The following is a 10,564-nucleotide window of genomic DNA, read 5'->3' as shown; positions in this document are numbered from 1 at the left end:
ACTCTAAGACTTGATTTTGGAACGAAGTATGATTTATCTTTTGATTTAACCATTTCAACAATTCATGATTCCTCTTCTTAGCCATATAAATGCACTAAGATGTACTTAGAGGATCAATTGTGGTATGGTTCTATAATAACTCAGATGATCATAAAACATGATACAAAAGTACTCTCCCATCTTTTCAGATTTGAGAAACTTTTATCTTTCTGCCTAATCGATTCTTCTTATTCGTTCTGTCATTCATTGAAACTCTTTCAACAACTCAGAATTACACTTAATCTTATAAGTATAACCATATTTACTAAACTATAGTAAATCATGACGAATAATTTTATTGTTCTTCGTGGTGAACTTGACCAGTGCACAACCAAGTGTACCCGATCCCCTAGTCCTTCACTTGACTCTTTGTCAAGGAATTAGTCTCAACTTGCCAAATACAAAGGTTCTCACTCATCACACAATACTAGTTGTATGATTCCAAGTTTCTGTCCAATTGAAACTTGGACGACGAGAATTTTTCCTTATTTGGTAAATTCTCTATTACCATAAATAACATAACAAAGAATCACATCCATCATTGCTAATAATAGAAATACACAAAACTCAATTTCCACAAACGCCATTGCAAGGATAAATAAATAAGACAAAACCAAAATTTATTTTATTTATAAAACGCGGAAAAATTTTGTCCTTACAATGCGATTACAAATGAAAACTATGTAAATATTCCTGAGCAACCTATCCTAACTCTTAAGTAGCAGCTCAAAAATCTGATCTTCGAATCCATGCGATCGAAATCCATTTCTTCGCGATCAGATTCATCTCACTTCTTCCTTTAAGCTTCCTCTCTTTTCTTCGATCCTACAAAACATCAAAATGCAATCTTATCACATCATGTATTAAGAATCAAAAATAGGAACTTAATAGAGTTAGATAGTGGATTTTACCTGAAGTAGAGCCATTCATCTTGACTCTCCCATCTCCTAGATCTCTCAGGTAGACAAGGTAGCTTCGTCTCCAATGCCCATTCTCTTGGCAATAAAAGCAAATGGAATCCTTGGGAATGGCACAAGGTGCTATCTCAGAATTTACCTTTTCTGGACTTTCAATGTCCATGGAAATTTGGGAGTTTGATCTACCAGTCAAATTTACTTTACCAGTGCGCCAAATCATTGCTGATTCAGCAGCAATAAGCAAATAGGTGAGATTAATGAGGGTCACGTCATGGTCCATCATATAGTACTCTCTAACGAACTCACTATATGATTCAGGAAGCGACTTAAAAACCCAGTCTACAACCAGCTCCTTGGAGACAAAAACACCCAACATACCCAACCTGTCAATGTGTTACTTCATCTCTAAGACGTGTGCACACACAAACTTTCCATCTTCGTGCTTACTCGCCAAAAGGGCTTGAGTGAGCTTCAACTTTTTAAGCCTTTGAACTTGTGGGTTAGGGAGAACAATAGGAGGAGGTGGAATAACCATGTTGTCAGGACTAGACATCTACAAAACGGGAGAAAATTCAAGTCAGTTGATTGAGTCCTTAATAAAACACCCAAATGAGATATTAAGGTTAGGATCCAACACAATACTCTACAACCTAGAAGAGGGATGCCGTAATCTAGTTGCAGAATATTTGAAGGTAGGTAAATGACGATTTACCAATTTCCACCATGAAAAAAGAAAAGTATTTTAAGTTTTAAATGAATTGAAACTCCTAGATCTTTTGAGATTCATTGAACTTTTCAATGACATGTTTAATCTCGATTATGCCCTTCATTTGTGACAGGGATGCCGAGGATCACAAATAAGGTGTGAATAACCATGCGAATGTACGTGGTGCACTCAATGTCATTATCACCTAATCAGTGTGCCGATTAGCCACACACGCTCCATTGATCTATGAAAAACATCGAGTCACCCTTCGCAACCAATGCCAATCCCAACTTAGTGTACCGGTTAACCACACACTCTCCACTAATTGTCTCGGCAAGGGTACAAAGTGTAATTCCATGGAATAACATCATTTTCACATTTTGCCTAAAGTAACTAAGATTTGAGAATTTGTAAAAGTGTTTAGTTACTTCGTATTATACTTATAATGGAAGGTTGTGGCCTATCCTACCCGTTCGGATAACGACTCTCCACTAGTCAAGAGTACGGTGGGTAAGAGTGGATACCCAATGGCGGTCATTTTACAGGCCGCTTCCTTAAACACCCCTTATAGACCAGCTTCGTGAATGAGGCCTACTAACGGTAAGACTGACTCTTTACTCATACATATATAATATTAGACTTTTAATTTTATAGAGTATAAGGGTGTATTTTAAACATTTCAAAATACTAGGGTTTTTAATCAAATTTAAAATTTTCGAAAAATTAATACCTTTTAATTTTAAAATCTTAAATATTAAAACTTTGATTTAATAATTATCCAAAATTAAACAATTAATTTAAATTATTAAATCTTAAAGGATTACCAATTTAAATTAACCATATTAACTTAATTTAATCCTTTATCCATGGATTTCGAAATTTAGGTAGGGATATGTTTACTTATCCAATTAAACAATTAACAAGATAATTACCTAAAATAACGACCTACTAACCTATTCCTTAGATTTCGAAATCTTCTGCTTGGAGTGGAAGGCAAGGCTTTCAACCTTGCCTAAAAATCAAAAACCCTAGGATTAGGAAACCTAGATTTCAACTCCAAGGTGGCCAAAGGAAAGGGTTTGAAAACCCTTAGGGATTTTCGAAAAACAGGGTTCTTAAACCCTAATTTGCGAAAATTTATAGGCCTTAGGGTTTAATAGCCATAAACCCTAATATTGTCTAGTTCAATCAATTGTACCAAATCTAATTGAAAACAAAAACCATACGCTCTGATACCACTGATAGGTTTTATACATAGCAAACAATCCTATGTGTGCATGCAACCCTAATTTGAGGATCTATGTTTTCACTATTAGACATACAAGCATTGAACATAAAAACTAGAAACCCTAGGAGGCACATGTAATTTTCTGAATTAACATATAATTAGGGTTAGGATACATACATTGATTGTTATATTGTAATAACAATCAAATCCTTGAAGATCTTGAACTTTGGTAGCAAGCGACACAAGTGTCGCGCCTCTAATGGCTCACAAACAAACCTAGCAACCAATGATTACTTTAGAGAGAGAGAAGTAGAGTAGAATTTCGGCCCTTAGCCTTTCTTGGAGTGCCTTTTATGAAATCCAACCCTATAGGGGTTTATATAGGTGATAAGGAAGGTTTAGGATAAGGCATGTATATCTTAGATAACCCTAATCCCTTAACTTCCTCCCTAAGGATTCCAAGGCACCCTTAGAGCCCAAGGAAACCCTAGGACACTCTAGATTTCGTTCCCCACCTCTAAGGGAGGTTCTAGAATGCTCAATGCTCAACTTTTGAACATTGTCACCTTTAGTCCCTGCAGTTTCAGTTAATTCCTTTAATCCTAAAATTAATTCCAAATTAATTTCTGATTAATATTAATTAAATAATATGATTTCTAATTAATATATTATATCCATAATACATTAATAAATTATTTATCTTGATTAAATTAATTTATTAACCAAGTAATAAATTAATAAATTATTTTTCTGTCTCCAACAGTTATCATATTCAATTGCCAGGTTTGAAGGCAACCCAAAAGGACATTGCTACTATCAATTCAAGTACATATCAATTATAGTAATGGGCTTAGACACCTAATCTAATAAAATATATGTCGAGTGTTATCTTTTGTGTTTATTTTAATTAGTTTTTCATTAAAAACTTCTACCAAATATGTAATTTTGTATTTAATTGTAATCTAATGTTTGTTTTTATATTTATATTAGTGTAATTGTTGTTTTTGTATTGTTTTTTATTTGGATATGAAGATATATAAAAAAGACAAAGTATAAGTTTGCTATAGCTTTTATTAGGATATTAAGTTATATAAAGAAGACATGTTATTCGAATATCGATTCTGAAAAAAAAAAAAAACAAATCATCATGAAATCAATTATTTTATGATACATATCTTTTTACAGTGAACTATTAATTATATAGGATAAACACATTGATTTTGTTCTCATTTGATTTTTTTTATTTGTATGTCCTTGTTTTGGCCCCTATTTATACTGCTCGTGTGCCGCCCATGCTCGCAAACAGCAAATTGGAAACAAAATACTCCTCTACTAAATCTATGCCAATCTTTTACAGGAGAAAATCTTTTCATTTCTGGCCATCTAATTCTTGATGGAACTATAGATAAACATGAAGCATACCTCATACGCTCAAATTGTTTTGTCCTATTATGCATGGTATATTTTTCATTAGATACGTCACATTTTAAAACTAAGTTACAGTGAATAATGCAAGTGGGAACATGGTGTATCTTTTACCAAGTATTTCTTAATATAATATTTTAACAACGAAGTCCTTTAAATATACACTTACAGATTTCTTAACAACCCAACTACCTTTTTTTAAATGCCATTATTATAACAAAACTGCTACCGAGGGATAGAGTGATGGCAGGAAACAGGAAACCGAATGGGGGGGGGGGGGGGGGGGGTTATATTTACTTTTTTTAATTACTACAAAACCTAGCACACAACATGATTTCGAGTTAATTGATATCTTTATCTTCATCACCAACGATGTCTCCAACCATCATCAAACAGGTTTCTTTACAAGAAATATTCATGCAAGCCACATCCACTATCCAATGCCTTTTCCATTCATCGATAGCATACACTACAAGGATCTAACCCTTTGCAGACGACACCTATCTAGACGACATTTGTCGTCGGCAAAAGTCGATCTATAGAGACGACATGTCGTCTGGACAGAGTTTTCAAACATTGACCATATGTCATTGACCAGAAAAGCTATACAGACGACAAGTCGTCTGCATAGGCTCGGCGGGAAGGGGCAAAATATTTGCGGTATATCGAATTTCTATACCGTCGACATGTCGTCAAGAGGAGGAATTAAAAAAATATTTTCGATTTATTTTATTTCTTTGTAGCAGAAAAGCAATATGATGCCGTTTTGGTCAGCCTATGCAGAGGACATGTCGTCGCTATAGGGTGCTTAAAATTAATTTCGATTTATTTTTTATCCGTCTTGCAGAAATGGAATACGATGTCGCTTTGGTCAAGCTATCCAGACGACATGTCGTATGGAAAAGATGGGACCGATCCGCGTGAAAACCCTTTTTTATTTTATTTTTTAATGACGTGAGGTGGAACGACCCCGTTTTCGTTCACCTATAGAGACGACATGTCGTCTCTATAGGGTTTCCCTGTAACAAAAACGCTTTCAGTCTTCATTTTCCAGTCTGCTGCTCCTTCCATTTTCCTCTCAAGCTTCGGCGATCTCAAGCATTTTCCGGCATTCCACTTCATCGGCCAGCTAAAAGGTAAGGTTTTGGTCCTTGATTTCTTCTTAATTAGTAAGAGCTTGAGTTTTTATTCCGATTTGGGGGGATTTGTTTCCGGTTTTGGAGCCCTAAAACACTGCCGCCGGCCGGACAAGAACGATGAACACCGTCATAGAAAACGATTTCCGGTGATATACCTATCTTCACCACCGATTTTAAGGTTGGTTTTTTGATTTTTTTCCCTGCTTAAGGAAACCTGAATGCAGCTGTTCATTTTTTTTTCTTGTTCCTTCAGTACACCATGATATATATACTTTCTTAGATTTTTTTTGGTTAATTGCTTATATATGTGCATTGTGTACATGTATGATCAGCGTGTAGTACTTGTCAATCAGGTATCTTTTTCTTTGCTGATATAATCCTTATTCCTCTCTATTTATAGTCTTGTTAATATGTTCTTTTGTCTATGATATGAATCGATCCATTTTACTATATTTTGTTTGAAGAAAAGTTGGTTTATTTAGCTGATAGGTATCTATGGTTTTGTTTTCAGGACTCATTCTATCATAATTTGACTCCTGAAGAACTTACAAGGGTCCATGAGTACAACTTTGATCATCCTGGCAAGTTTTGTTACTTTAACTTGCTATTTTCTTGATAATTTTTTTTTTGATTCTAATCTGGTTTTGTTTTCTTGTTTCTTATTGATCATAAAGTAGCTGACTTTTGAGTTATTGACTATGTTGTATAATTAATGTTGTGGTACCAAAATACCTATAAAAAATCTCCTCCGACGTGAATGCTATTAGATTGGAAGATGATATATACGTTACTAAAGTTTTTGCTAATATGATATTTTGACTATAAAGTCTTCAAATATTTAGCCTAACTAACTTCTTAACAAACCAATTATGCTGTTCACATTTACATCCCTTCAGTACTTAAACCTTGCAGCATAGAACATTTTCACCAGTTAACTTCTTTATATTCATCACTAAAGATGACTCCAACAATCATCGTCCTCATTGTCATTATGCTCATCTTATATGCCAGGTTTCTTTACAAAAAATCTTTAAGCAACCGACACCGACTGCCACCTGGACCAATGGGCTTGCCATTCATTGGATGTACTATCCAAATGCTCCTAAATCAACCGATTTTTAGGTGGATCCACAACCTCATGGATCAGTTCAACACCCAAATACTTTGTATCCGACTAGGATCTTCAACTCATGTCATCACAGTCACCTCCCCAGAGCTAGCACGCGAGTTCCTAAAGAAACAAGAGGCAATATTCATTTCAAGGCCTGATTTCATTTCTGCATACCAGATGAGCGACGGCTATCACACAGCTGCCATGTCCAATGGAGACCAATGGAGGAAGATGAGAAGAATTATAAGCCGCGACATGCTCTCCTCCCAAGTGCACAAGTGGTTGCAACCCAAACGTGACGAAGAAGCCAACCACTTGCTCGGGTACATATGCAATCAAATAGAGATGATGAATGAACCCACGCTCTTAAAACGAGCGGTGGAGGAACTGGACCGTGTTGTAGGTTGCAATCGGCTAGTCCAAGAGCGAGACTTACCCCAACTCAATTACCTAAAAGCGTGTATCAAGGAATCCTTTAGGTTGCACCCTTTTGCAGCTTTTAATCCACCCCATGTTTCGACGATGGACACTACTGTTGCCGGTTACTTTATACCAAAGGGTAGTCATGTAATGCTTAGTCGACGTGGGTTAGGAAGGAATCCAAATGTGTGGGCGGATCCATTGCGGTTTAATCCAGATCGTCATCTACAAGGGGAAGAAAAGCAAGTGTTTCTTACAGATGATGAGTTGAGAATGATTTCATTTAGCACCCCGAAACGTGGCTGTCCTGCAGTGGTGTTGGGCTCTACCATCACTACAATAATGTTAGCCAGACTGCTTCAAGGGTTCACTTGGGAGCCGATATGTAAAGAGCTGCCGATTAAGCTTGTTGAAAATCATGATGACCTTAGCCTGGCTGAGCCACTTGTGCTCATTGCCAAGCCACGACTGCCTCAACATCTCTACCCAAAAATTTGAAAAGAATTTAGGGTTTCACGCTTGATTATCTTAAATAAGATGACGTTTATGGTTTTAAAGAAAAACTAGTAAAGCCACTACACTCTGTGTAACATATATCTATATCTATATTTGTGTAACATATATCTATATCTATATTTATAGTATATTGTATAATACCTAGTATTAATTTATTGAGAAGTACAAGTTAATAGGCAGTTAGGAACCTATTCTTCTTTCACAATCTCATTTGTACGCCCCCATGTGTTTTTATTTAGGTTATTGGAGTTTGTTTTAAACTACTATATATATGTGTATCGACTTTTTTAGTGATTAGGGCTTTGTGTTATTTTTTTAATTACGTTTTCTTTGGGTTATGATTTTAGGCTGATCCAAAAAAGAAAAAGCATAATGGTAAAGATTACGTTTTTTTCCCAACGTAACCAAAGTTAAACCTCGAAAGAGAAGAATCCAAAAACCCACGCTTTTGCTTTGTTTTTCGCGGGTGATATTGAGTCCTCATTTTGCCTATGTTTCTTATGAATATCCTATGCAAATCCCAAACTTGCTCGATTTTTTAATTATATAAAAATCTACAGATTTAAATTTTGAAATGTGACTCCCCATCTCTATATCACATTTGTTGCTTGGTTATCTTTCTTTTCTCGATCTCTAACTACTTTCATTTTTTGGGTTTTTTATATAAGTAGATCAAGTATCCATGAAATTAGATGATATGCTGATACTTAATTTTGAAAACTAATGAACAAAATATTGCTAGAGTTTTATTGTTGAATCATAAAAAATAATACAACTACAATGAAAGGAAATGACGATATAAGTATGATAGCTAATTAGGTTTAACTGTTAAAGGTGCCAAACATGGCCCAAACAAGAAAATGGCCTAATAACTTTATTAAGCTAACATCATCCCTCAAACTCATAATGTGTCAGCAATAAGCATTGATTTGTCAGTCACAAAATTAAACTGATGAGCAGCCAAAACATTCATAAATATAGTCACAAAATTAAACTGATGAGCAGCCAAAACATTCATAAATATATCAACAAATTGCATTCTTGATGAAACACGAGGAAGAGAAATATTTCACTTCTGAAAGTGGTGACGAGTGAAATGACAACTAATCTCAATATGTTTTTTACGCTCATGAAACACCGAATTCTTTGTAATCATTATTGCACGCTCGTTGTCACAGTGCAAATGGGTAGGTTGAGAAATACGAATACTCATGTCAGCAAGAAGCCATTGCAGCCACACAATTTTGCAAGTAGCAACAGTCATAGCTCGATACTCATATTCTATAGGTGATGAAGAGACACCATCTTGTTTCTTACTCTTCCATGAAATCAATGAATCTCCCAAAAAAGTATAATATCCAGTAGTAGACTTACGATCATAGACATTACCATCCAGTTCCAAAGAGAAGGGCCCGACTTGACTGTACTGAATCCCCTGAGGGCTTTTTCCGCATTGATTATTAATATCTTACTATGATGTTTGAGAGATACCTTTTACTATGATTGGTTTTTGAACAAATGTTTGTATAGATTTGATGGTTTGAATATTAATATTTTTAGTAGTATTTTTGGGACGTTACAAATTGGTATCAAAACCTTTGTTTGACAGATTTGGGCATACTCTCGGGTGCGTCTGAGCTTAAACTAAGGAATTGATAATCCTTTCGAATGAAAATAAATTTTATAAAAAAGATATTTACAAAGTAAAGGAGTGTGATTTGTGCAATCAGCCGAGCTCAAAGTGATTCCCAAAATACACATACATGCGTATTATGCTTAGTATGCTATTATGTCAGTTGAATGCTTAATTAAGGCTACAGATACCTTTAGGAATTTCATGATAGACTTTCCTAATTTTTGTGATGCCTTGTAGCCTAGGAGGAATTAGATGTTATGCATTACTTGGAGTCTATATTGTAAAAGTTAATTGTTAAGTCTATGTATAAAATTTGTATACGATTAAGATCACATAGCCCTAGAATGATTCATTTAGCCTTATTTTCTTATTCCTTGTCTGGTTGTGGACTTAGGGTAGAATCACTTATTCGACAACCTATTTGATATTGTTTTGTGTATAGTTTGCATGCATAAGGAAACCAATGATGTTGGTAGAGGTTCCTAGTATTGCAGAAGCAGGTGAGATGAGGATTCCTAGGAGTGCCTAGGGAGTGATGTAGCAATATATACATGTTGTTTAGCATAGGGCTCAGGAGAGTTGCCATGGTGGAGTGACCTAGAGGATTCAGAATGATTCTCGAGGAAAGTACGGATAGGTGTGGAGGGTAGTATTGGGCCCGTACTACTGAAATTACAGAATACGTAATCAAATCAAGGAAAATCAAGGAGATCCTAAGGAGCTTGTTGTGTGAGACTTCCCTCGAGTATGTTCTGATAATTTATATGTTTGCCTTTTAGTACGCTCGAGGAGGAGGTTATGGTTCATGTTCTAGTTCAGGATCTAGTGTTGAGCCGATTGATGAAAGAAAGGATACACGAGTTGATTACATCCGAGATCACTCATCGTATTTTGGATGCGACTTCTATGATATTTGGTACCATTAAGGAGGGGATAATGGCGTTGCTCAATGATCGCTTTGGGGCCTTGTGTGCAGAGATTGTAGCTAGTCAGTTCGGGGCACAGACTCTCTCCTTTCGAGAGTTCAAGGCTTGCAGGGCCCCAAAGTTCTTTGGGTAATTGCCAACAAACAGTGGATCACAGATCTGGAGCATGATCAACGGACGAGTTTCTACCCTGAGGGATCGAAGGTGGGATTATCATTTTTCCTTCTGAGGGATGGAGATCACAACTGGTAGGAGGAGGTTGGTTATGCCTTGGGGGGATGAGGTCGTGGCAACCATGAATTGGGCTGATTTTGTGACGAGATTCAGAGCGGATTTTACACCTGCTAGTGAGGTGCAACAGTTGGCGAGAGAGTTTCAGGCCCTTCACCAGATGATGGAGACTATAACGAAGATCATTGCCAAGTTCAGGGAAAGGGATTTATTAGTTCCACATTATGCTGCGTATGAGGAGATGAAGAAGATTAGGTATCATGACATGGT

General features: G+C 36.0%; 1 pseudogene; it reads left to right on the top strand.

Annotated features, from left to right (window-relative positions):
- Positions 1-6,412: 6,412 nt before the first annotated feature.
- LOC145157588 (cytochrome P450 79B1 pseudogene) lies at positions 6,413-7,483 on the top strand (annotated as a pseudogene).
- The last annotated feature ends 3,081 nt before the right edge of the window (positions 7,484-10,564 follow it).

This window comes from Lactuca virosa, chromosome 2 (assembly GCF_052849685.1).
Source record: "Lactuca virosa cultivar CGN04683 chromosome 2, Lactuca_virosa_CGN04683_v6, whole genome shotgun sequence".
Lineage (NCBI taxonomy): Eukaryota > Viridiplantae > Streptophyta > Magnoliopsida > Asterales > Asteraceae > Lactuca > Lactuca virosa.
This window is presented reverse-complemented; position numbering and strand designations above follow the sequence as displayed.